The following is a 27,299-nucleotide window of genomic DNA, read 5'->3' on the forward strand; positions in this document are numbered from 1 at the left end:
ACAATGACTGCTGCCCAGACAGCCAGGTGAGATGCCTGGCATTAGCTGTCGGGTCCTATCTTTGCTCCCCCTTGGCTTCTGATTAGGATCTGGTTTACGTCCTGATGGAACAATATCTGGATTCTTAGAGCCTCTTCTTCATATAACTGTGGGTGTTCTTGATATCCATCCAAATGTCTCGTCCTACGGAGAGGGGAAAGAGCAGCCTATTGCGAATTCTGTTGTGAATTCCTCTATCCTTTCCAAGTCCCGTGTTGCAATTTCCTTCACAGTCTAAGTACCAAAATGTCTCCAGTCTCCCTCCACTGAGAACTGGGAAAGGCTGGAACTGCACTGCCTTTAAAAGTCTATTTACTGATAATGGAGTGCCTTAGATGCTCATTTTAGGAGCAATAGCAGAAGCCACTGTTATTTGCCTGTCACCCTGTTGAAAACTTAACAAACCAATGTGGTTTTTTTTGTGGAAGCTGGCTGAGGCTGTAGCAAAAGCAACCAGACAGTAATGGGCATGTGATTTTTGTCTGCCATTCAGCTTGCTGCAGGGGGATTCTTAACTGCTTAAGCCTGAGCACAGTATTGCAGTGAGGTTTTGGGAACACTGGACTCAGAATCCAGTGATAATTTTACCTCTGCCTTGTTCCTTGAACCAAAATCTATACACTCACGAGCTCTAATGTTTGTGCCTCCTTCAGTGGGACGGATATAGAGTTTAAAGCCCCTGTTGTGCCGCCCAGTTCCCTGCTGAGAAAAAAAAAGTCTCCTGGCAGCCTCAAGCTGTTTTTAAACGAGACAAATGTCCAGGGTGCCTGTCTGCCAGAGCCTCCAGCCTGTACACCGAGTCCCTTTTTAGCACGCTTCTCCGCACGGCTATATCTGGCTCCAGTTCCATGCTCTGGGAATGTGACCTCATTGTTGTTTTGGTATTTCCAGTGATTCAGCCTGGTCCGGGGCAGGGAGGAGTCATTCCTGTTGCAGGCTGACGGGGTGTTTGTGCGTTGCTGGAATTCCAGAACGGTGCAGCCCCAGCCCTTCCTCTGCCTTGACAGCTCAGCTGAGGCTGGGCTGGTCCATCGCATTCCTGCCTGGCAGATGGCCTGGACGCAGATGGTAGAGGGATCGAAGCTCCTGCTTTTGGGGGTCATGGGGGTCCCTGTCTTTGCAGCGTACCTGCCATGGTGAGGGTGAAGAAAGCTGCGTGCAGTAGCTTGTGTGCCTGGGAAAGCCACAAGGAGTCTCTGCTCTATGGGTGGAAAAAGAGTCTCGCAGAATGCTCGTTACTGTTTACAGACTGCCAGCATCCCATAACGAAGTTAACTTTACAACATCCGCAGCAGCTTGGTAAGTGTTCTGATCCTTATTTCACGGGGTGGGGGGAAACGGAGGCACCGAACAGGGACGTGGTCTGCTTGAAGTTTTATGCAGCTGAGATGATAGAAAAGTAAACTTCTGTGTAGTGGTGCTGACTGTGTCTGTCCTGTCCTGTAATGGCTGGATTGCTCCCGTGAACGATGAGTGTGGGCAGTGGGTCAGACTGAGCTGGAGCAGTGCTTGTAGGGAAGAGCAGCTCCCAAAGTGAGATGAGGCCAGGCTGCACAGATTGCTAAACCCCATTTTCTGTGGGTATCACTTTCCTCTGTCTCTCCAGGTGCAGTCAGAAAGCACAGGGGAGAGCTTGTAGACAGGGCTCCCAGCCAAGGTCAATGCTCATGCTCCTGGCAGGCTGTGGATGCTGCAGGGCTGTCACTTGTGCCTTGACAGGGCTGCTGTTGCTGCAGATGTGATGAGCCTTATTGCAGCCTTTATCTAAACACTATCAGCTGCCTTGTTTGAGCCTGGGTTGTTCTGAATGGTTTTCAAACCCTTTGGGATCGTCTGGTGGCTAGCCATTCCCTGGTTGAGACCAGTTTGGCTGCAGAAGCAGCTTGGTTGAAGATGTGGCTTCAGTGTTGTCTTGTTTAGCAATGAACCAGCCTGCCAGTGTAGTCACTTCATCCTAGTAGAGACCTGCTGCCAGTTTGTCACTACGCAGGAATAAGTCATGAAGGCTCATTGTGTTTGGAGAAGCAGCCCCCTGTCTGCGACCCTCTTGCCCATGTTGATGAATACCTGGCGATGGAGTCGTGGCTGTATTTTGTCTCAGATAGACATGGGGAGCTGCACCTGGTACCAGATTCACTGTTGATACACTGGGAAGTTTTCCCTTTTTCTTGTGCAAGGGTAGCTCAATGCCAGGGGAATTATCTCATCCCAAGATCAGCTGGGCTGGGCTGCGGTGGAGAATCTCTGCATAAAGCACCTTCCTCATTGCAGGCACTGTCAGCCCACACAAACGGTATCAGCATGTGCAGGAACGGGGAGTTTTAACTTCAATAACCTTACCTTCCCAGCTGTGTGGAAGGGTAGTGGCTGTACCAGGAGTTTGCTGGAGAGAGGAGACAACAGATAATATAACCTGGCTGCTGTCATTAACAGGGAGCATTTCAGGCTGGCTTAATGCCTGTCTGGCTTCACCCCTCTGGGTAGGTATCAGCAGGACATACACCTATTACTCTGGGATCCCTGTGCTCTCCTTGAAGCTAGGTTTTTAATAGCACTCACTGATGTAATTGGCTTAAGTCAACTGTTTTCAAACTTTTTCTTTTGAGGCTAGGCAATGTTTTTTCAACGGAGGTCCCCCCAGCCTCTACAGAAGCCTCAGTTGCTTCAGAACTACATGAACTCCCAGTTCTTTGTCACCGGTTGCACCCAGAGGTCACTGCCATGAGCTATATGCCTATCTGGCACCAGGCTTACTGAAAATAGGCTATGCCTGCTGTGGTATGCATCCTGAAACAGCTCCTTCTCAGCCTCTTGCTGAGGTCTTTCAGCGCTTGTTTAATGGGCAGAGGCTGAAACCTGTAAAACCCCCCTACTGCTGGTTCCAGTTGTGGGCACAACGGAGGCAAAGCCCCCAGACCCTTTGACACATTGCTTCTTTGCTGAGCTAGTCCCTATCCCCTGCCTTCCTTATTTGGTGTAAATCCAGTTGCAATAAAGCTTGTAAGTTATCCTGAAATGGCAGGGAAAGAAGATTTCTAACATGAGGTGCCAAAGGCAGTGAACTGGAGAGACAGGGTAAGTCCCAAAGATGTGGAGACCCTGAGCATGGGGAGAGGGCCTGGAGAATGGGAATGGGCTCCTGCACCATGAGTTGGTCACACACATGGATGGAGCAATGCTCTGATCAGCCTTCCTCCCAGGTGTGATGGGCTGCTGTAGCACTGTGCACCAGAGAAGGTGTGGGGCTGGGGCTGTCCCAAGCGGGGCGCAGGATGGAAGATTGCATAGGTTTGCATTACAGCTAGCAGGTGCAGTGTATGGAGTTGTAGGAGCTGCTGGAGAGTGTGGAGTTGAGGGGTCTCCCCTCACTAGTCGTCTCTTCACCCCACGGCTTCCCCTCACAGGCAGCTGCCCTCCCACCCCCCTGCCCGAGCAGGCAGGCCGTGGAGCCAGCCCGCACAGCCCCATCGTGCTCGCTTCTTTCTCAGCTTGCTGTAAATGGCTCTCTGTAACACGAGCTGCATTTCTGCCATAGCCCTCCCCAGAGTGCATCTGTATTTACACTGGGGCTTTCATTAGCAATCTGGCCCTTGCATTGCCAGCAGCCCGCAGCCCTCACTTTTCCCTCCTGCCCACATGCTCTGTGAGTGAGACCAGCACCCTGGCACCACGGTGCCCGAGGAGAGGCAGGTGACTGGCAGCAGGAGGAATCCCTGAGCCAGCTCCCATCTGGAAGAAGTGCCTTGTCATGTTGCCTCTCGCCCGCCATCCTGCAGCAACGGGGGAGCTGCCTGCAGAGACTCCCCGCAGCATGGCTCTCTGATCCCTGAGCCGACACGGGGACAAGCTGGTTTTGCTTTGGATTATCACTGGCTCTGCATGCTATATTCTTCCTGCCGCTCTCATGCCGTTGCTGCTGCACACGGCTTCCAGCTGCAGTGAGCCGAGCCCACGGTCTGGGGAGATTTTATCTTGCAAGGTAGGAGCTGATCTCTTCCATTTGTTCTGCTAAAAGTAATGTGGCCAGTCCCGCCCCTGCTTGGAAAGCCTGCTTCAATTAGTAGTGTGTATGTGGTTTTATTTTGCGTTGTTCTGTAGCTCTGATGAACAGTCAGTACGCTGCTCAGGCTGTAGCCTCTATTACATGGAAAGAAATTGCATATATCCATTTTCTTTTCCCCTACACACTGAAAAATCAAACTCTGGCTCCCTTTCTACTCCAGGATGGTGTGCTGGTGCTCCAGAGCCTGTCTGCCTTCCCTGTTCTCATGCAGCATCCTGTGCATGTTCTGCAGGTCATGTCACCTGCTTCTCCAGGAGATATGAAAGTAGAGAGCGGCCTGAATGTGTCTTGGCAGAAGCAGGGAGGGAGAAGAAATGGAAGACAAAAATCAAGGAAGTTCAATAGGCATGGAAATGGCTTTAGAGAAGGCATTTTTACCCCAGAAAATTAGACAGGGGAAGAGCCTCCTTTCTCTGGATAGTCTCAAAAGGGTATTTTTTTTTTCCTTCAGTCCTTTAGGGCAAGCTATTTTGATATGAAAAGGCCTGAGGCTGCTGTTACCCCTAGAGACGAAGGACAGTCAATCTTATTAGTCTGGTGCCTTCTTTCCAGTGAACCTCACTGGCATTTAATGCTTCACCTTCCCCCACTACTGCACACCTTTACTGGGGCTGCATAGGGGAAAGAGGTGATGACTAAGAAACCCTACCCCTGCTGGTTATCCCTGCAGTAGCCACGGATAGATAAAATAGGAAGGCAGCAGCATTTTCTTCTGACCTAGCCGGTGTATGGGCACAACTGTTCCCTTTTTAGTCCACAGCAGCTGTGATGTCCCTGCCCCTGCACACACAGCCATCCATCTTCCCCAAGCTTGCTGTACCTGGGCTTCCCTCCCATGTGGACAAGAGTCTCCTAAACAGGACAGACAAGGGTATCAGGCCTTCTGCAGGTGATGGTTTACTTCTGAGGACTAGCCCAAACAACAAACCATGTTTTAGGGCCCCCCTATATCCCTAGTTACTAAGCTGTGAGGAGGGAAGGGGGTTCTCTAGCTTTCCCTCCTCAGTATATCCTGCTGTGCTGCCAGTGGGTGTATAAATAGTGCCCACAGTATACTATTTTGGTGACGAGCTCTTCCCAGGATTCATCCAAAGAGTTATGTGAGCAAGTGTTAAAAATAACACCAAGCCCTGCCCAAATGCTGGCGTCGTTTCAGCCAAAGTGTTGGGAACCTTCCATAGATAGCAGCCCTGGACCATTGGGAGGGGCAGCAGGAGGGGGTCCAGCACGGATCCCCATGTTTTCTTCTTGTTGCTGTCCTTCCAACCACAGAGAACACGGACCCTCAGGTTCAGCAGATGTGCTGGTCACCAAGAGGATGTGAGACTTTCACTTGTAATTAGGTTATTTGCTACTGAGCTTTCCCTGTGTGTTCTGAGTATTATCACTAGGTCTAATGAGAGGTACAGGACATTCCAGGAGGGGTTAACCTGAGCTTTAATCTATCCTGCTGCCAGGTCCCTGATGGTGGCCAGCGCTAGCTGCTCCGCTAAAAAGTCTTGGGCTGTAGCAATGGCATATGTAGGGATTCTGGCCCTGTGTTAGGTTTATCCCGACAACTGGTAGCTGGAGATTAGTTTAATTGTGGAAGGCATATTAAATCTGTATGCTGAATTAACAGCTATGGCTCTGGATGTTCTTGCTATCCATGTAAACACAAAAGTTATTCCAAAATTCTGCCCATGGTGCGGGCGGTGCCTGTAACTGAAAACAGGACCACACAGCAGAGATTGCTGGGGAGCCATGCTCCTTGGGCTGTGTAGCCAGCGCAGGATGCACCGTCCCACTGAGGAGCAGCAAGCTGCAGCTTGCTTACCTCAGGCTGGGTTTTGCCTGTTGTTGGTCAAATCCTATGCTAGGTATGCAATTCAGCTGCTCTCATGCTGCTGCAGCATCAGGCCCTGATGTGTGCTGGAAAAGCACTGGAAAGCAGCAGACCCCACTGGAAAGCAGCAGACCCCACTGAGTCCTTGTGTTCAGTGTACAGAGCCTAGAGCTCACAGAAATGCTTCTTGGAGGACTCATGCTCAAAGAAGCCCCATCTGAAGACACAGATGCTCCTTCTTGCAGATAGATGATGTGGCTCCACTCCTGCCTGGTCTAAGATGGGATGTAGGAGAAGTTACCCCCTGTGGGAGTGGAGCACCCGTTGCTGTTACATGGTTTAATACATGGAGCCTTGCACACAGAAGAAGAGGAAAAGACCCAAGATGTCTCCTGGCTGCAAACTTGGGGGCAGTGCTTGGGCTTACCTATTTGCTCTGAATTGGAAGCAGCAATGTCATGGACAGGGGAGACCATGCTTCTCTTTCAGATGCTGGGGTTCAGGACTACAGTGTTAATTCCCCTCTATACCTCCTTGGCCTCAACGTTTGCATCCCCAGATACATCTGTGCTGGTTTCTGGCTTTGTAGAGGAAGGGCCAGGTGCTTCTGCAATCTCTGAGTACTTTACTTTCAGAAGGGCTGGGTTTATTTTAAGCTGATGCAGAAAATTGCTGTAAAAGCAGCAGGTGTGCAAAAATTGCTAAAAAGGTCACAAGCACTGTTTGGCGTTCCATGCTTCACCTCCTCTGATACGGGATTACTAATTCTGGCAGATGTTCCCAGGGATGGAGAGCAGGTCCTGTTAGAACACCATGACCCAGAGTTTTCTCTGGGTGTTGCACTGAGGATGAGTGAGAGCAGAGCAGCCGCTCATGTTCTGGCTTGGACTGTTGTTATCTCGCATGCTCAGCCCTTGCTAGTCCTACTCCCCATCTCACCATTTAGCTGGTCTTCTCTTTTCCTTGCTGTGTGTTGAGAGGCACACACTGGGTTTGTGCACAGGATGGAGTGCTTTCTTACGTATGTATTGAAAGCATAGACTTCAGAATTGTCCGGAGATGGAAATAAGTCATGGAGATGAAAAGCGTGTTTCTGTTTTTCCAGGAACATGCTCTGGGCAATCGGTCCTTCATCAGGGGCTTCCTGCTCCTCCATTCCTCTGCCCCTTCCTGCTCCTCTCCCATGTCCAGCCAACAAAGGAGCTCTCTGAGTCGTCATCGTTGCTGCTTATTATTAGGCCTGAGCCAAAGCTCTGTGTATCATCGTACATTACAGAGCTCCTGAGGACTCTTTCAGGGCTCTTCCCACCCTGGCATGCTCTTGTTCCCCTGACTGGAATGTGCCTGAGGTGCATGGGGACACATGACCTTGTTTGTCGTCTTTAAGCACCTCTTTGCTGGATGTTTCTCGGTAGTCTTCTGTGCAGTGCCAGAGCCCCACACCAGTTTCCAGCAGTTCCTGAAGTGCTGAGATGTCTCCACGGGGAACCCCGTGTGCCCCAGCTCTTTCATCTGCTTCACATGAGGCTGAGCCCTGTTTCAGTCTGTCCAACACAACCTAAGCTTGGTGTGTTTGTCAGGCATCTCCTGTGACCTCCTTTGCCTTTGTGGCCTGCCTCGTCACTGGTGCCCGGGCTTTGCCTCTGCCAGCTTTTCGTTTCTATTTTAAAGAACATGGCAGGATTTCCTCCCATGCATGGATCCCCTTTATCCCTGTAGCATTTCCTTCACTCTGGGTCTTTCTCCAACCTGAGCAGAATTGTTGCACGCAGTGGACAGGCACGTGCTTCCCAGTGCTGGCTCTGTGTGCCTGCCTGTGTACGAGATGCCTGTCTGTTGGTTGAACATGCCTTTTGGAGGAGGTAGACCTTGTACAACTGGCTGCACAGCAGCGAGGTGCTGCAGATTAGACTGTGCTAATTAAGTATACACCAATAAACACATACAGCCAAAAGGTTGTTTAACCATGGGCTGACCTGACATGGAGATCTCGAGTACAGCTGAGTGATCATCCAGGACAGCCTGCTGTATTAGATGGGAAGAGTTAACCAAAGAGAAAGTTAGGAAGGCTCTTAGCTGTGGTCAAGGATCATCTTCAACAAGACTGAATTCATGAGAAGAAGTCTCTTCACTGTGGTGAATGAAAGGAGGGTGAAGCCACTGGCTGAAAGCTGGTGCTAAGCATATGCCATTTAGGATAAAAATCCCCAGAGTATGTTTTTAACAGCCAGGTGAATTAGCTACTGGATCTGCTGGCATGGGTTGCTTTTCCACTCTCAGGCTGTACCTATAGGTTTGCTGTCTCTTTCCAGAAGTGTGTTTCTGTTGCTCCAGGTATTCTGCCTCAGAGAATAAACTGCTCTCAGCTTTTAATCCTGCATTAGAGGCTTCCTGCTCCTCTGAGTCAAACAGAAATCATATGAAAATAAGACCTCCAGAAGCCATATAATTACATCTCCCTGACCCAGGTATAGTGGACTCAGGTTATGCCATTCCTTGTGTTTCTTCATTTCATCTCTCTAGAAGCTCCCAGTGATTGGGACATTGTCTACTGCAACCTGCATCTCAGCAGTCCAGTCCCTTCCCTGAGTCGGTATCTCCTGATGCCGCAGCACACTGGGTTGGCCAAGACCCTAAGATGGGCATTTCTTCATCGGCAAGGCCAGAAAAACTAATTGTTTCCAATTTCTGATGCTAAGGGCCTGTGAAAATTAACAGGAAAGCATGCCTCTAAATAGGTAAAGCAAAGAGCTTCCGAGACAGACAAGACCATGCAAAATATTAAGAAAACTTAAGTTTTCTTAAACAGTCTTACCTCCTGACTGCTGTGCTTTTTTGGTGGAATAATGAATGCCTAGTTTTATCTGTTATACCTGATGTCTAACCTAAACTTCCCTGGCTGCTCCTCAGGAAGCCTATTCTTGTTGTTGAGGTTATGGAGAACAGCTTGTTCACGTGCTCTTGCAGCAGCCTTTTATACATTTCAGAACTGCTTTCATGTACCCCCTGGTTTTCTACAGAGAGCTAACCTGCTTGCTTTGCAATTTGTTCCTTTCTGGTTTTCCTTGCTCTTTTCGAACTCTCACCAGTTGGTCTGTATAGGACATGCCCATGAGGCAAGTGCCAATTTGGGCAGAGAGGAAGGATTACTCCACCTCTTGCATATGACTTGCCTATTCATACAGCCCTTTATACTGTTTGTCTGCTTCAAAGCAAAATGCCACTATTACTCAAGTTCAGCCTGTGATCTACAATAAGCACAGATCCCTTCTGAATGAGCAGGTCATGCAGGATGATTATGGGTGGGGATGTGCAATCTGTGCTGTGTGAGGTGTCATGGAAATGACTATAATTTATGTCAATTTGATGTTTATGTGTAGACCTTATCCCTTCACTTACCAGATCGGTACTGTAGACAATACAGATGAAGAGTAAAAAACAAGCGCTCCATCTGAGAACCAGCAGGTTAAATGCACAAGTGGTGGATGGGGTCTCCAGGATTTAGTTACAAGCCTGCATTACAGAATTTTTAGCAGAAGTTTTCAATGGTTCTCCCTTAACCATCCTGTTTCCTCTCCCCTTTGCAGCTTTTCCTGGTGCCTACGGGGATGTGGGTGCTCAGGAGCACAGGCAGTCTCTTGGGTGGCACTGGCATCTGGTGGCCTGGGTGGCCGGACAATCTTGTGCTGTAGCATTGCTGCTAGTGGGTGGTTTTTCAGTGTACCTTCAAGATCCTCCTTTAATCAGAGTGCTTTGCAGAAGCGCAAGCTGTCTAGACATTGCTTTATTTGCCACTAAAACACAGCCAACTAGAGCAAGTAACACTGCAGAGCAGCACTACGTGTCCAGTTTGGGTGGTAAATGGAGAAACTTGGGAAAAAAATCAGTATAAACAACCGTAATTAATGTCACATGTCTCTAATAAATCAGCTGGTGGTTATGCACTCCCTGAGTTCTGTTGCAAAGGTGGGAGTGTTTGAGAACAGGGAGGTCTGCTGGGGACTCGCTCTGCGGTGAGCTGGCAGATCTCACTGCTTGGCTTTTGCTGTTGCCCTGAGCAGTGATGGCAGGGAAGCGCTTCGGCATGCGCAGAGGGAGGTGAGTGTGGGTTTTCTGCATGAAATCCAGAGCAGTTTTCATACTTGCCGTTGCCTTGGAAAACTGGAATATTTATGACTCAGTACTGAAGCAGGAGGGCAGGAGGCTTTTTCCATTCTTGGATGTGGCCTCTTGTGTGTCCAACAGTGATGTTTTTCTTCTCCTCTGCTTGCCCCTTCCCTACTGCATCCCTTCCATTGCAGTCTCTGTGAGCAGAGACTTGTTTGCAGTGCAGTCACCCTCACTTTGAGTCAGCCAGGCGATGCCGCTGGAGTGGGAAGGGAATGTCACTTCGGTGTTCATCATGGGAACCATAAGCGGTCACCTTCCTTGAGCAGTGCATGCTGTGTACACAGCAATCCGTGGCTGTACTTAGTATGTAGACAGTGAACCATTTCAGGTTTGTGGATTCAGCTCAGCCCTGCAGCTTTTCATCTGCTTAGTTGGAAATATGTAATTTTTATTTGAGGTCAGAATACAAACTGGTAAATACAGCAGAATTGTGGCTGCCAAATTCACCAGCTCCAATATAATATGTAATGCTTAAGGCTTAAGGCTTTCTTCATGGCAGTGGGGAACTAGTAAGTTATGGTGAAACTAATGGTTTAGGTAAATTGTACTGTAGAGGCAACATTGATCCCATTTTGAAAACTAATTTTAATAGGAGTGAAGCCAGTAGCACCTTAATACCCACTGTTACCATGGGCTGCTCAGAACAACTGATGACCAGATTTTTTTTTTTTTTTCAAGAATACCCTTGCTGCTCCTTTTGCCAAGGCTTAATTGGTGAAAGAGTTGATATTCCCACTCACTGTATCATCAATGGTAGAGTGAGTGCTTGAATAAGCAAGATTGCTGTTACAGCTGAGCTCCTGCTTCAGACACTCTGAAATCTCAGGCTGGATCAGTTATGTCCAGACTTTGCTTTAATTCAAGGTTTTCTGTACAGCTTTATGAGCTTTGTTTATCAGATTGAAGCTGAGACTTCAGGCATGATTCAGGACCTGCTCTGTTGTTTCTGTCCTGATTTCCCTCTGCCTAAAAGTGTTCAGCTATTTCTTTATGCTCTTGCTTGGGCAGTACTAACTACTAGGGCTAAAAGATGTGCGCTGGGGTTGTAGGGTTGGTTATCCCTTTCCCACAGCCTTCCAAGTGATTCACATCTCCTTGTTGCCCCAGTCTCCTGCGTGTAAAATGTTGATAGCAGCACCTTCCTAGAAAAACAGTACGAACGTACTGGAATCCTGGGCTGGAAGGGACTGGAGACAGACAGCTGGTTATGGGCTGGGTTTGGTTTTCCCATAGACATCTCGGTATTGTAGAGGTATGTGGAACTCAGCCCAGCCCCGTGGGGAGCCTTGCCAGCACTAGTCCTATCTGGTAGTTGTGACTTTTTATGGAGCTTGTGAATACCTCTGTTCCTGGGCAGTGAGACGTCAGGTGCTATCAACAGGAAGGATTCAACCTTAATACAGGAAGGTGGAAATCAAGATAATGATTGGGATGAACAAAATACCTTGCCCAGTATGATTTTTCCAAAAGCAGTTGCAGGTGATTGCAGCTAGGGAGGAAGGGGAGCAGGGCAAACCGGTATCATATCCTAATATTTTTTTTCCAGGGGATTTGCTAAGTTTCTTATATTTTATCTGTTTAGTAAGCTGAAATGGATCTCTCAGGTGCTTGTCCTGCGTCCCCTTGAACCCATGTGGACTTCTTCCATCCATAATACCCTTTGAGAACTAAGAAGCAATAAAAAGACTAGAGGAAAATAACAGGAATGTTGAAAGAGAAACTACTGGTCTGAAGGGAAGTTGTTAGTAGAGAGTAGCCTCAAAATGGAAGCTATTCAATACATCAAATATTGCTCTAAGCATTAAAAAGTAAGATTTTACTAGTGATGTTTCCTAAAGACACAAAGCTAGGAAGCATCATCACAGACAGTTCAGGGTTATTCAGCAGGAAGAGCTTGGATGTCCTTAAGGAATAATGCAAATGGGAACTGGGTAGTTCAAAATTGCACGGTTGTGTGCATGAGAAACGAGCAAAAAGTTCATCTCCAACTGGGAGCTCATTGGGGAAAGTGAGGGAGGCAGGGGAAAACCCAGGGTCTATCAGTGATGTGCAGGATAGCTGTGAGCGTCTAGTATGATGCAGCCATGAAAAAGATAAATGTCATACAACATGACAAAATATTTGTAGCAGAGAGGGGAAATTTTAGCATATTAAGGCACGGTGAGACCTTGCTTGGAAGTCTGCACGTTTCCAGTCACTCTCTGAAGGCTGTATGCAAACTGGGTCAGGTCCAGAAAAGGGATACAGGCATGATCAAAGAAATGGAGAGCCTACCTAATGCAAAGTGATTAAAGAACTCAGATGATATAACTTTAAACACAGACTGGATAAACGCTGACGTTAAAGCTCATTTTTGGAACATGAGTGAATAGGGGTGAGCTGTGCATGGGTAAAGATAAGCCAGAAATTTAGAGAATGCTCTTAAACATCAGAGGAATGAATTTGGGGAATTAATTCTGTTAGAAGACAGTTAGCAAGCAACACGAAATGTCCAACTTTGGGGAAAAAAACAGCAACAACCTTTTCTTTTCAAGCCATTTTCTTATTTGGACTCCTGCCTTGGGTCGCTAGCCCTGGAGAAATCAGTACTGCTGTTCTGGGCAGTGGGCCGGGCTTGCTGGGACAGGATCATCATGGTGGGCTGGTGAATCCTGCTGTTGCGAACGTGCCTGTGACCAGCATAACCCCACAGACTCCTGTGCCTCTGTCCTCAGATCCTCTCGGAAGGCAGGCTCAGTGGGGATCGGTTAGTGACCCCCTGGGGAAATGTGAGGACTGAGGGCAGGCATTACCACTATGCTAACATGTGTTTTTATCAATCTGCTTGGATTTTTGACCCCTCATTCAAGAGCTCCCATATTTGTTCTCACTGAGTAGAAAAGTTGTCAAGCGCATGTTGGTAACGATCAGTCTGTATTGATCTCTGTGTGTTTGAGAGAAAGATGTTGTTTGACCTTGAAGGGCAGGGCTTGCAGGGATGAGGAATTATTTTGGTTTTCCTTTCTGAGGATTTTTATAAAGTTTTCAGCATCTCCTGCTTTCTTGTTGGCCTCCGTGTCCTGGTCCTCCTTGCTCCAGTTGAGCAGGACCATGCTCTTAGTTCAGCTCTGATCAACATCGCTGTCTCTGGCATTGCTGAAACAGCCTCAGTGGTGATGCCTGGGGTTGCCGTGCCTTGGGGATTCAGATTTCTGCCATGAGCAATGAGGGAGGGAGGTGAGAAGGCAGTGAGCTGCTCCTGTCTTGCTCATGAGTGGTCCAGCACGTGGGAAAGAGTGAAGATGTCCATCCCTCCTGTGGCCGTGCTACAAATGGGGTCATGATAAGCCAGAAGCTGTAGCTTGGGCATGTTCACGCTGTTGCATCCACAGATAGCAAGGCACAGCTTGTCTGCTGTGGTGATGAGCTTGCTGTTGCTCATATCACATTCTGTTTGCTCGAGAGGCATGGACACACTGAAGGTAATGAGGGCTAGGTCAAAATATCCATCCTTTAGGAGGAGGCGGCCGGCAGCTCCCTGTGCTGGGTTATAGCTGTGAGCTGCTGTGGAGAGGCAGCAGCCCTGAGGCTGTCTGGCTGTTGCAAGGGTGGTCAGATTGTGCACCGCGCCTGACCGTGAGAGGTGATTAAAGACCTGTTCCTGCGCGGTGCTTCATGCCAGAGCTACAGCCCAGGCAGCCGGCTGGGATCTGAGGCTGAGCTGTTTCCAGTTTACGGATCACTGGAGCAGATTTGCAGCAAATAGGTGGGAGGCTTGGGCTGCTGGTGGATGATTTTGCTGTACAATTGCAGTAAAAGTGGGGGCGTGCTGACCTTAGCAGCCAATTCCTCCATGGTATGTGCAGGAAGGAGCCCGAGGCCAAGACAAAAATGTTGGGCTTTTTTCTGCCTAGATGATCTATTTGTGTCCTGGTGGTTGTCAGCAAGCGTTCCAGGTACACACACAGCTCATGTCCAGTGTGAATGCAGCACATGGGGCTTCCCCAAAGTGGTGAACTCTGCTGCAGCCCATCACTGGGAATGGGATGTGCCTCCTTACTGGAATTCACAGATGTGAGAACATGTTGTGCATTGAGTTCTGACACCCTTGGAGCAAGGGGGAAGGAGGCAAGATGGGAAAAACCCTGCCCGACACCCAGGATGCCTGTAAGTAATGAGACTGACGTTGCTTGATAAGGAATTTTCTCCTGCCAAGCTGCACCTTGCAGTGCTGGGGTGTGAGGGAAGCACCTATCCCTACGTCTCCAGGCCAAGCAGGGCAGGGACCACTGTTACTGTAGAGGCAGGCATGTTCTGGCACCTCCATCTCCCTCACCTTGCTTCTCTGAGGAGCGCAGTCACCAGCCTGCAGTATCCCTGCTCCCCTTCTTCCATGAGATTGTGGAGTCAGCCTTGCTCCCCTTCTCGCACCGACTCATCTCTGTGATCAAAGAGAAGTCATCTCTTAGAAGACAGTCCCCAAGAAAGAGCTTTCTTCTTCCTCATTAGCGCCTGCAATCTCTTACTGCCTATGAAGCTTTGGGACAGCCCATCAGTTTTTACTGCTGTTGCTGAGAGGGGCAGGTCCTGGGAGGAAAATGCAGCAAAAGGGTGCTTGCTGCAGACGTGCAAGGCCACGTGAGCTTGGGGTGGGGGGAACATGCTGAATGTGTTTTGGGGAGGAGGATACCAATGTTTATGTTGGGAACAGATATGTAAACACGAGTGTTTCTCAAGAAGTCCCTTGTCTGCTGCATTGCTCTGTCTGATATTTTAACAAAGCAGCCCCCTGACTCCATCTGCTCTCGTGTGTGTGTCTGCCACACAAGGCAGGCATTGCTGTCAGTGAATTGGTTAATGCCCAGTGTCCTGTGGCAGGGACAGGGACGAAGGCAGGCACTCAGCCTGCCAGCATTTATACCTCCTGGCGTCAGCGTTGGCAATGCTCATGGAGGACTGGGGAGGGCACCGAAATAGTTTCCATTCTCCTCTCTGCTGTGGGAACGAGTCTCCTGGGTAACAAACGCTCCTTGTTCTGCACAGAGCTCCGCAGCTGAGACTCTCTGTCTCCTGCTTTACTGCTGCTCCCTGACTGTCCCAGCTGAAGGGGCCGGAGATGCCTGCTTGAGCCTGCCTTAATTAACACTGACAATACAATGGGACTGGCCGTGCAGGGGTCCGGGGGCTGCACGCTAATGGGAGTACAGTAAGTAGTCTCATTTACTGCAGCTCTGGTGGAGCAGAGCCGTCGGGACTAGTGGAGGTACATCCCTCACTCCTGCGTCCTCCCTGGGGCTTGTCCCTGCTGCTTGAACAGGACAAGGTGGTGGTGTGGGTCCCAGGCATCCAAGGAGAGACAGGCAGTGGGCTGGGGAGCATGAAGTACCACAGAAGGGGGAGATGCATCGGCCTCTCGGGAAGGACGTGCGGAGCCTGAGCTTTGGGATGGGCTGAGGGATCATTCCCTGTGTTTTGGAGGTGAGTAGCAGAGGTGCATCTGCGATGCTGGCTCCAGTGCATTGCAAACGGGCTGCACAGCCCACAGCCAGCCCAAGGCCCTTTCTCTTTTCTCACTGGAAGGGTCTCTCTGTGTCGGAGGGAGTCCTGGCCTCCTACCTCTGGAGCCCTTTGTGGGAGCCACCCATCAGCCACTGGGTTTTCAGTCAGAAATCTGATTTGAATGTTACCTGAAGAGATATTTTAAAGGTATCTAGTGGTCCGGGATCCAATACAATTGGCAGCCACTTTCAGTAATGAGTCTAACATTTTTCTGGCATAGCTTTTTATGTTGGCCTCTCCAGATTCAGAAGCTTCTCCAAAGTGTTGTATTGTCTGGGCTGTTGTATTTGTTTCTATTTGGTTGCTGCTTTGGGTGCATCATGGCATAGAGCAAAAAGTACTCAGATACGTGACGGTTCTTCATTTCTTCAAATTGTATGCCTGTGTGACATTTTTACCTCTTCTCTGACTTACCCACTCAGTGTGGAGCCATGGTTTAGGAGATGGGGTTTGTTTTGGGCTTGTAGGGGTTGCTTTTTCCAATGTGGATGCTCCATTTTCTGACCTCTGCTTAGCTCAGCGCGGGGCAGTGGCTGTAGGAGCGGGGCTAGATGAGTGGTGCCTCCAGGATGGTTGTCTCAGGGCAGCTGCTCCAGCGCTAGAAACATCTCCCGTGGCACAGCCTGGAGCACAGCTGACTTTCTGGGATGTGTGGTCATGCCCAGACTGTGGTAGAAAAAAAGTAGCCACATGTGTCCCTTGGTGAAGCTACCTGTGCCCTGTCAGGCACTGCACCGACTTGCCTTATGGAGCAGGTTGCAGCTGCCTCTGGTGAAGGGGGGTGAGGGAAAAATCCTTTCACATGGCCCCAGGATAGCAATCTCTTTAGGACAAGGCACTACAGAAATGTAAAAGAAGCTTCAAGAAGCTTCTTGCAGTCTTCCTGATCTCTCAGTAGTAAGTCCTCCCATCCTCCTCCTCCTGTGCGTTGCTTTGCAGACTAGCGTTTTATCTCCAAGGGCTCTGGCTGCCATTATCAATGGCAGGAACATAGCACTCCAGTTCCTTTTGCTTTCCTTTGCAAAGCCAGGAGAAGAGATCAGGCAGCTTGCAACCGCGCAGCATCTGAAACCCAAGCTCATCACAGAATAAGATGCTGCAGCTCTATTTTATGGCATAAGCTTTAGTCTTTTTATTTCTCCTTATGCTACCTTCCTGATTTCCCAATTCCTGTAAGAATCAATCCTCCATCTTTCAGCTCAACTTATCTCCCCTCCTTTCCTTCTCCACTCCCTCCCATCCCCTGCCTTGTCTGAGGTCCCCCAGGGACTGATTGCAAGCCGGAGCGGCGGTGCTGTGGGCATGCTTGCTCCTTCACACGCAGCAACGTCACAGCAGCAGCAGCAGCAGCAGCAGAAGCATTGGAGATGTGATTGCGCAGACCCTCTGCATTGCCAGGGATGCAGCTGTGAAAAAAAAAATTAAAAAAAAAAAAATTGACTCTGTATTTCCCACAGCATCCTGGTGAGAGAGCACGGAGCCAGCTGGAATCTGAGTGCTCAGCAGTACCGGAGCAGAGCGTGTCCAGTGACAGGAGACAGGGAACGGAGGATCTGTGCAAAGGTGAGATGGAGAAATGATCGGGGTGGGCATTAGTCGTACTGATGGTTTTCAGGCCGTTTGTTGTCCTGCAAAGTGGCCGGTTTGTTTTTGTAGAGATTGCCAGCTACCCGATGAAGCTTAAAAGATTTTAGGATTGCTTTGTCTCTTCAGAGGTTGCGTTGCTTTGGAGCTGCTGTGATTATAATGGATGTAATCGAGTGAGGAGGCTGGTGCTGCTGCGCAGAATGCGTGTTTGTCCATTGTAGCTATGAAATAGCAGTTGTCATGTCCGGGGCTGGTTGTGCAGAGGCGAGCTGTGCTTCGCCCCGACAATGCCGCCGCACAGCTCTCCATTGTGCCTGCCGTGACCACCGAGCCCACACGGATTGTTTTGGTCCCGCCAGCTACCATGCTCTCTGTGCATCCCTGGCGGTGATGCTGCCGTGCAGCTCAAAAGCTGTTTTGACAGACAGCGCTTCCATGAAAAGCCAGAAACAAAGGACGCAGACAGAGGAAAGGCTGCTGTCAGCGTGGCTGTTGGTTCCCCCCCCCCAAATACTGATAAATCAATTGCTCAAAAGACATTAGAATAAAATATTGTGGCAGGTAAAACCCTGCTGTTCTGCTAAGAGATACATGGGCTCTGTGCAGGCTGGAGTCCTTTGTGCTGCCCAGGGTGTGTCTGTGCTGGTTGTGCAAATGGATGCTTTCTCCCTGCCTTTTTTCACAGATCGGATGAGAACGGTTATCTAGGAATGGAGGAATTACTGCTTTTAATTACTGAAATGAGGGGTCCAGGCTGGGTACCAGTTACTAGAGCTTAATTACATGGTCTTGTTATAGCCAAATCCCTCTTTTCCCTCCCCGCCTTCCTTCTTCTTCCCTCCCCCACCCTCTGCACAAATCCTTCCATCAAATTGCCTCTGCAGACGCAAAGGGAGAGCTTGAACAAAGAGGAGGGTATATGTGGGATAGGGGTATAGATGCTGGAAAGGCGATATTCAGGATGACAGTCAGTAAGAACAATATTTCAAAGGTATAAAAGAGTGAGATTTCAGTATGTGTGGTACAGTGATGTGGCTGTAGGGGAATGTGCACATGGGAACATAGTAACAAAAGGGGATATAAGCAAATAGCAGATGCAATCTTTTGGGGTTATGGAAGATGCTGAGCATGTGGGGTTGCAATTGCAGGTGTTTGAGGGGAATGTGGTGTTAATGGGAGTGACGTTAGCATTGGCTGTTGAGCAACAGATCTTAGAGGGACTGGATTGATGGGTGTCATAAAGGTGTATGGAGTATGGGGGAAGTAGAGACCAGCTTTTTTACCTCCAGACACCTACAGCCTTGTATACCGGTGTTGTTAAAGAGCAAGCTTGGCAGGTCTAATCTATTCACAAAAGCTTTCTGCAGTTTTCCAGTGACCCAAGAATAATTCAGATAAAGCATCCTTAGGCCTGTCAGGAGCAACAGGATAGTAGGAAAAATGTAGATAAAATGGTAAATGTTTGACAGAGCTGTAGAGGAACTGTGGAGCATTAGAGGCAGGTGTGAGGGGCATTGCAGAGCTGGAGGAACAGGGGGTTGTGGGTCGGAGACCAGCGGTAGAGGGCAGAGGGGAGAAAATTCAGGGATGTCATTGTCAGGGAATGTAAATGTGTCCTTTGTACTGTCATTCTCCAGCCTCTCACTGTGTTCCCTGAGATGGTCAGTGCTGCGTGCAGCCCCAAGGGGTTTGTGGAGGTGGGAGCGATCCTCAGCACAGCCTTTTCTGCAGCAGTTTTCTGAGGGAACCATTTTGCTGCTGCAGGTTCTCAGTTGGTTGCTCCCTCTCCATCCTTATGGAGTGGCAAGGCTCTCTGGCCTTTACACTTGGTGAAGAAGATAGATAAACCCAGAGTTTCAGTGTGGGGTGCCAGGTGGGAAGGAGAGGGCTTCCAGCAAAACCATGGAGCAGAGTGCGTTCTGCTCACAGCTCTGTGACAATGTCCTGGAAGCACCATAGGGCTTCCTGAACTGCAGCTCCTTCTCATCCCTATCTTGCCCTCAGACCTTGGAACCCTCTCTGTGTCTCCAGGTCTCGGTCCCATTCAGCCTGATGGGAGCAGGGCGCGGGATATGCTCCCGTAGGTGTGTACCAGACTGCATTTGTGCTGCTGCTGCAGAACAGGCTCCTGCAGGAGCTTGGTGGGGGGTAACAACAGCATGTGTATGTTTGTGGGTGCATCATGGGCCAGAGGACAGGACAGGCAACAGGACATATCTATGCAGGATATGCATACTTTTATCAGGGTGTGGAAGAAATATTGTGTATTTTCTGTGTGTACAATGCTTGCCTAAAGGAACAAAAAGAAGGTGATGCAGTCTCCTTCGCTGTGTGGGATGGGAACACTCCCCAGGACATACAGGCTGTGCCTAGCTAGTAGGTGCCACTCTTACAAGAGCATCTGTTAAGCAGTGAGAGTGCACAGATAATCTCTGCCTTGAGATGCTTAAAAGATGGGCAAAAGCTTCTGGTGACTGGAGCTGGCTGAAATAATTCACAGGAAGGAGATGTAATTGCTGCTGTGTGTCTTCCTCACTGCATCGATGCAGAATGCTGGAGATAAAATGCAGCTGGGGTCACTGGATCCCAGGGACCTGGACCTGCATTGCAGAAAGTGCAAGTGGCCTGGGAGAATATGCCGTGGACTCGGGAATGGCCTGCCCACGGCTCCATTACTGCCTCTCAGGTGTCTGAGGCCGTGATAGCAAAGAAAAAATGAGTTCTCTGTCCCAGAGATCTTAATTTTCTTCCAGTCTGATGCTCCTGGTGAGTCAAGATCTCACTCTGGTATTATTCCTGATAGCCAGACAGTAGCCCACCTTTTGCAACCCCGTGTTGTGCTTTGCCCCATTTTTCATTTATTTCCCAGTCTTATTATTCTTTTTCAATGTTTTCTGAAAGCCTTATGTAGTACTAAGGGCAGGTTGATAAATATAATGTGGGTCACTTTCCTTCCTCTTTCGGAACAGGTACAGACTTTACCTTTATTTTTCACCAGCCACACAGCTTCCCCTCCTTCCTCTTTTTCCTCACGGGTATTTTTATCAAAAGCCCCGTTGCCAGCTATTCTTTCATTGTTCTGGGATCAAGAATATCTTGTCCCTCTGACTTGACTGCATTGATCTTCTTGAATTTGTTTCCACTTCAAAAGCTCATTTCCTTTTCTGCACCCTCTTTCCTCTGTATTATCTAACCTGTCATCAACACAGCTTCAATATTCTTCTTCTTGCCAAAACAGCACCAAAGATGCTGTTTTACTTACCTCTAATATCCTTCTTGGTGTGGTTATTCATTCAGGTTGGTCAGGAGCCCTGCTCTTCTAATCTCCTCTTCTAATTGCTCCTCTAATTTCCTTCCTTGCTTGGTGACTGCAGATGGATTTTTTACTTGTGATGTACATTCAAATTCTTTTCTGCAGTACTTCTCCAAGCTCTTTGTTCATGTTGTTCATAACTGTTTTCCCTGATACACCAGAGATCTGCTCTTTAAAAATTAAAAAGGTTTCATTACAGAGCTGTTTGCTTTTTACCCTTCTGTTTAATATAAACTGGGTCAGCTTGAGATATTCAGACGAAAGCCACTTCTATATCATAGATGCTGGGCGATAATTCATCTCAGTAGGCAGGGTTCTGATGGTTAAACCCAAGAAAAGCAAACCAAAAGTGAGAGATGTGGAGATCTGTGCGGGTGGTTGAGAGGCGGAGGACTGGCGGTGGAGATGCCTCCCTGTCAGCTGTGGCATCACAGGACAGTACTGGACGAGAAGATTTTGTCCCCGTGTTTGTGGAAGCCATTGAAATCCAACCAGCTGTGGGAAAGCTCACTCGTCTGCTACCTGTGCTGCTTCATGGGAAGAGTCCTGCTGTGGATAAAGTGCTTCTGGCAGTCCCGTTTGTAAGTCCAAAGGAGCCAGAAGTTCACCCGGTTCCAGAGTTGTGCAAAAGGCTGCAGGATAAGGCTTGAAGGAGCTGAGGGAGCTTGGCTGGCAGGGGGTGAAATCCATAGCAATGATCAATGACAGCTGTGTTGGTTACTGGCCTTAGCAGGGATTTGTCGTGTTATCTGCTGAGCGGGTTCCCTGCGTGCCCTAGCACTCATCTGAAAGTTGGTTACTCTCCAAAGAGAAAGAAACAGGCTGTCAAAATGGCTCTAGTCCCTGATTCTGCTCCAGTTTTCTCTCTTGATGAAAATGTTTTTAATGTTCATTTTCTGAAAGAAGTGGGTCAAAGCAGGGACATACCTGTTAAGATGAGCACAAGAGCAGGCACATCCACAAACACTTCCTCTCCCCACTGCAGCTGTGCTTCAGCCTCAGGGTTATGTAGACAATGTTTTTTTCTTCTTTCTTACTGGGCACCAACCGCTGGTGGTTGTATCAGCAGATAGGAAAAAAAAAAAAAAAAAAAGGACTGCAGTCAACTCTTGTAAATGGGAGGAAGGCAGGAGGCAGAGCTGTAATGTAGTGGCTGTATGTAGATGATGGGAGCTTCTGGTTCAGGCTCACCCTCTGAGTTTGCTGGTAGAGAGACTGTGTCTTGGTCTTTGTGCGGTGCTCAGGGTGTGGGGCTGGAAGTACTTTTGAGTGATAAATAATAAATATTTGAGTGATGGCAGCAATGCTTTGTACTAACACTTAGCAAGTGATGGGACACTGGCACAAGCACCAAACCTACTCCTTGCTCCGGCGCAAGATGTTCCCTGGAAGCAGAGACCAAGTGTCACTGCCCTGTTGTGCTTTTTGGGCCAGTGGCACAGATATCTCAGAGTAATGAGAACTAGCAGTTCCTTCTGACAAGAGGGGATTTTCTCCTCTGGGAGTTACAAGAAAAAAAATCAGAACCTGTAGGGAAATATACCTAGGGAAATAGACCTTGGTAAATATACAGCAGATTTTCACCTGATACTTCCCAGGGACTTGCTGTCACCTCCATGACTAGACCGTGCTCTGTTCTTGAGGAATGGTGGTACACGTGGACAAGAGATGGGTACTGGACTGGGAGAGTCTGCCTTCCGCTTGGTTCCCAGATGTGCAAGAGACTCACCTGAGCATCTGTGGCTCTGGCAAATGCTCAGGAGCTGTCCTGCATACTAGTGCTAGAAAAAAAACCTGCATACAGTTGCAGGAAAATGAGTTTTTCACAAGAACTCAAGTTGTGATGTGAGGTTTGAGCTGATGAGTTGCTTAACTGTGATACAGTCAACCCTGGGGAAAATTTGTGCTCCTGAGCTTTGGCTAACACAGACCTGGTTCAGCACCAATTAGATCATCTCTCTCAGCTCCTTCTGACCCTCAGGGAACAGGTTCTTCAGGTGTTACTCTTGAAGGGAGCAGGGAGTGCTCTACATATGCTCTACATAGTTAGTCTAATCTCACCGGTTTGTTTTAACTCCAAAACTGTACCTTATTCTTTATAAACTGGCACCAACTGCTGTCACTTCTGGAAAAGTCTGACCTAAATGCTTTCAATGGGCATGCTCTTCTCCATTCTGCTCTGCCTGCATTGGTGAAGCTCAATCGCACGCTTACTTAACCTCCTTTTGCCTAGTAGGTCAAATTCATTTGAATAGTTTACCAGGCCACCTTCTTTTGGTCCCTCTCTGGTGTTCCTGTGGCAAAGAGCAGGGACATGTGCCTCGTACTGTATTGTCGTGTGTCTTTTGTGTAGCTTAGATAGCATAGCTGCCCTCACAGATGTCGTTCTCAGCAGGGAGAATGACCCGTCTGGACCATTGCACCAGTGCAATTTACTGGTCTTAGCAGTGAGGCTAGTTCCAGAGCCTGCTTACATGGCATTTTTCCCTTTAGTCCCACTCTCAGCCCTTTCCCACTAACTCAGGGGGTAGAGTTATAAGGCCATATATGAGAAGATCCAGTAGGAGGTATAAATAATTCATATCTCTAATCCCAAAATATTGTTGGCCCACACAGCGTATCTTCCCTGCCTTTGCCTAATTCATTCTAAGGATCGATACCTGGAGTGACACATCTGCCCTGGGGTTTGGCTTGCGCTGGTTGACCTGTCCTTCACACTTGTTAGCATGTGAGTCACTTCTAAGGGATTTCTTGCCTGGATGTGGCTCATCATGAGCAGTGATTGTAGCTTGACCCTTCAGAAGAACAGCAAGTGGATTTCAGCAAGCATCTGCACTTTATCCATTTTCTGTTGGCAACAAGCTGTTCTCTCTTGTCCACAGTCAGTGGCATCTGACTTAACCTACTGCTGAGATTTAACTCCAGCTGCAGGTCGTAGTGCTTGAAATGGCCGTTGAGGAGATCATCTTCCTTACCCAGATGTCTTCTCCTGCTTTCAGCTCCATGTCATATGCCTCATTTTCATTTCTGCAGAAACTTGCTATTTATAATTATTGTATTTATAAAGCATTCTGAAGGTGGTGACAACTTATTACAGTAAGCCTGACAGCCTTTTCGTTCCCATGTGCTTCCCTTCCCTGCTTCCTCTTAGACTGGCTGGTTTTGGGGGAGGACTGGGTCAGAGGAAAGGCGAGGCAGCATGGAGCGCAGGGGGACCTTGGACATTCCTGGAGGTCTCTAGACCCTAGTACAGTTGGGCTAGCCAGTTCATGGCACAGTAACAGAGGAGGAGAGGAGGAACTGCCAGAAACAGGTATGTCCCAGCACTGACAAGCAATGGCATGAGGGTGGTTAATGCACAAAGGTGGCAACGCTCTAGTCACACATCATTCAGTATATGTTTGACCATATCTTGTTGAGACACTGATAGTAGTCATTGACCCATTGGGGTTTCTGTTCTCTGTGCTTCTGTTGGTGACTTTGCACAAGCTTTAAAGACCTCGGAGGATGTCTCCGTCTCTGTAACCCCGACCTCTCCCAGGCTTTGTGCTGCTGATATGATGTGGTACTGCATGCTGGAGTAACACCCCAATCTGAAGCAATGCATTTGTATTTGTCCTGGAGGCACTGAGAGGTGATTCCCCTCTGTACCAGAGCATGTTCGACAGCCAGTATTTTGGTCTACTGCCTTGTTGTCTGCTTTCCCCTTGGCATGAATTGAGGTTGAAAAGAAAAACCACAACAAGCTCTTGGCCTGCCCATCAAAACAAACGGGGAATCTTCTTTCAAGGAGGCAAGCCACCAGATGTCACTGATTTAATGAGGCAAATTCACCAGGGAAAATGCCCTTCAGGCCAAACCTTAGTCAGACATTGAGGACCCTCTTACCTCTTGGGGGACCACGAAGAGAATTTGTATGGGAACATGGAAAACCTCTCCCCACATGCCTACACCAAGAATTTGTGCAACTTGAGGGAGCAAACCCCCCAAAACCCACATTCCACAGACAGCAAAAAGAAACTCCTCTCCTCAGAGAACAGATATGTAAGAAAAATCCCCTGGTTTCTTCTAGGCTAGTCTTGTTGCAAACCTTGAGTTTTTGAGTTTGATGCTATGTTATGTAAATGTGTGTAACAGAAGATAGTCACAAAAGTACACTTTGTCAGGTTCCAAATCATTAAACTGATTAAATTGATTAAATTGATTCCAACTCATTTAATTGATGTCATTAAAGTGCAAAAAGTACCTGGATATCACCCTGGTCTTAAGGAAGTTTACTTGGTGAACATCTCGATATGAATGTTAGGTAGGGTACATAGGAAATAGAATGGAAAATTATTATACAGAGACTTCTAATGTTGATACAGAAAGCAGGGAACATTCCGCTGTTGTTTGGGAAACTGTGTGCAATTAGTCACCCCATCTCAGAAGCATGACTGCAGAGTTGGAGGGAATTAAGAAACTGCCCAGAAAACTGCAGAAAGTCCTGGAAAACTCTCATAAGAGGAGAAACTGAAGAAATGGGAATTATTTGTGTCAAATGTGAAACTGTAGGGTTCATGATATGAAATAGTGAACAGTCTCGAGAAATACGATAATGATTTATGCGCTGCCCTGCTTGTAACATGGAAGTATTCCAGGAAATTAAGGAAGATTATTTGAAACTGATAATGGGAATAATTTTCACATACTGTGATTAATTAGTCCATGAATCTTGCTGTCAAACTTCAAAGCCCAGAAATATTCCCAAATGGCTTGGTATCTGTGTGAATAAGACTACCCAGTGTATTTATAGTACGTGTTCAGAAGCTGCAGAGTTTTGAAACCTCCTGGTTGAGTTAAGGCCCATCTCAGTGCAAGGGCTTAGGAGAGGTAAATTCTTCCCCACCACTTGTTGCCGGTACTTATTCTCTTCTCTGAGACATCTGGTATAGAAAGGACACAACAGCTTCAAGAAAACAGGTGTCCAAATGTGAGCATGTCCTAGCTGGGAAGATCTGGGAGCCTACAGTCTTAAGGTGTCTCCTCAGCTCTCTCAAACACACTTGAAGTGATTAGAAGCAGAGTGGTCATCCCTCCAGTAGTCTTGGTGTGTCTCCTGCTCTTCCAGTACAGAGCCAAGGATCATCCCCATTTGCCCTCCTTTTTTCTCCTAGTGAATAGGTCTATGCATCCTCTTCAGCCCAGCAGGACTTTACTCAGCTGAAGACCTTGGTTAATCCAGGGTTATCAGATTTAGTTAGTTAGACCCTTAATGCTCTGTTGAGCCCAGTCATTCCAAGCCTAATTAGCACATGAGCTGTCTTGTGGAGCGATATCCTAAAATAAACTGTCCTGAATAGAGCTTTACAAGCTGCGTGGTTTGGGTTGCGAGCCCCTGCAAGGGATAAGTTTCTCCTCTCAGAAGAAAAGTATGTGTAATCATTAGGAGTGCCTGGTCTGCTTCATAAGTATTTTATTAAGGTTCTGGCTTGCCTTTTGTTAGTTCTGTTGCATGGAAAATATTCTGTTACATAAATTGATGCTGCGGTTTCATCCAGATCCTCTGAGTCCTGCCTTGCTGCCGGCCATGCAAACATACAAAGACACCCACACATCGAGAGGACACTTGGAGAGAGGTTGGTGACCAGACCAAGGGTCTAGGAATAGTCTTGTATGTAAGCAGAATGAAAAGATTGGGATGGCTCAGCTGGGTGGCAAATGTAGTAGAAAATGTGATACTCTCCTTGCTCTAGCCCAGGGACAAGCAAGGAAGTTAAATGCCCATAGGTTCAAAAGGACTGACAGATAACTACAACTGTGGCCTGTAATTTGGTGTGGAACTCACTGGTTCAGGAAGTTACAAGCCCCAAAGGTTGCAAGAATTCAGAATAAAAACAGGACACTATTAGAGATGTCAAGAATATATAGCACTATGATTGTGCAGGCTCCTAACTTTCTATGGGCAGGTTATGAAACCCGCTTCTAGATGTGAACTGTTCCCATATGGAGGAGGCTGCCTGTGACTGGGGGGGAGAATGGAGCAGCCGGTCACTCATTTGCCCACTTTGGGGTTATTACACCTCATGCAGAACATCTGAACTCTGCGGGCAAAGGTGGAGGACAGGGCTTCACCCCTCTGATTCAGTCCACAGGCGCCTGTGTTCCTGCGCTGAAATCAAAACTTCCCTGTAGCAGTTGATCCATGAAGACTAATTACGTTCATCTGTCCATTCATCTGTCATCTTTCTCCTCCCTCTATTTCTGAGCTAGTGGCAACAGTTGTCCTTGATTTTGTCTTTCTTGAGAAAAGCATTCTTTATAGACTTGTTTTGGCCAGGGAGGTCTTATCAAGACCACCTAAGGAGTGCAAAGTGTTTTCTAATCTTGCACAGTTTGCTATGGTCCAAGGATTTGTTCCCAGTTCAGAAGCTTCTTGTCCTGTCATCTGGGGAATCATTCTGCCTTTTTTTTTCACCCACCCTGAATTCTGCTGAAATGAGATTCAGACAGCATTTGGACTTGATTACAGAGGACCTGTTTGTTCAGGGACCTGGCCAAAAAAGGGTCAAGAAATGCACAGTCTTATCAGTAATCAGGCAAATTCCCTTTTCAAACCCGTGTGCTACAGGGTATTTTCCTCCAGCTGCCTTCAAGGGATTGCAAAATCCAGCCTGTGGTCTAAAAGCAGTTGGATATCAGCAGCAAAAGTAAACGTGGTCCTGATGTCCTTCAGAGGGCAGGATAAATTTGATGCATTAGTCTCATCAGATGCTGCCTTTATT

The 27,299-nt window shown here is 48.0% G+C and overlaps 1 protein-coding gene across 3 annotated transcripts in view; it reads left to right on the forward strand.

The window, feature by feature from the left end:
• Positions 1 to 1,105: 1,105 nt before the first annotated feature.
• Positions 1,106 to 27,299, forward strand: part of LOC309602910 (AP-4 complex accessory subunit RUSC2-like) — a 52,643-nt gene continuing 26,449 nt past the window's right edge. For all 3 annotated transcript variants that reach the window (XM_082337066.1, XM_082337068.1, XM_082337067.1), the window contains exons 1-2: positions 1,106 to 1,338; positions 17,093 to 17,198. The gene's annotated coding sequence lies outside the window, so the exon portion shown is untranslated. The remainder of the gene's footprint in view (positions 1,339 to 17,092; positions 17,199 to 27,299) is intronic.

Source organism: Platalea leucorodia (genome assembly GCF_965183815.1).
Source record: "Platalea leucorodia genome assembly, chromosome: Z".
NCBI lineage: Eukaryota > Metazoa > Chordata > Aves > Pelecaniformes > Threskiornithidae > Platalea > Platalea leucorodia.